Genomic DNA, 361 nt, shown 5'->3' with positions numbered 1-361 from the left:
CAGACACTATTGCATACACCAGCAAGATTTTGCTGAAGGGACCCTGATATAGCTGTCTCTCTTATGAGGCTTTGCGAGTCTCTGGCAAACACAGAAGTGGATGTTCACAGTCAGCTATTGGATGGAGTGCGGGGCCCCCAAAGGAGGAGGTAGAGAAAGTACCCAAGGAGCTGAAGGGGTCTGCAAGCCTGTGGGTGCAACAACAATATGAACTAACCAGTACCCCCAGAGCTCGTGTCTCTAGCCGCATATGTAGCAGAGAATGGTCTGGTCGGCCATCATTGGGAAGAGAGGCCCATTGGTCTTGCAAACTTTATATGCCCCAGATTAGGGGAAGACCAGGGCCAAGTAGGGGGAGTGG

The sequence above is a fragment of the Mus pahari genome, chromosome 8, assembly GCF_900095145.1.
Source record: "Mus pahari chromosome 8, PAHARI_EIJ_v1.1, whole genome shotgun sequence".
Classification (NCBI taxonomy): domain Eukaryota; kingdom Metazoa; phylum Chordata; class Mammalia; order Rodentia; family Muridae; genus Mus; species Mus pahari.
The sequence above is the reverse complement of the archived record's forward strand: the minus strand, read 5'-3'. Positions refer to the sequence as shown.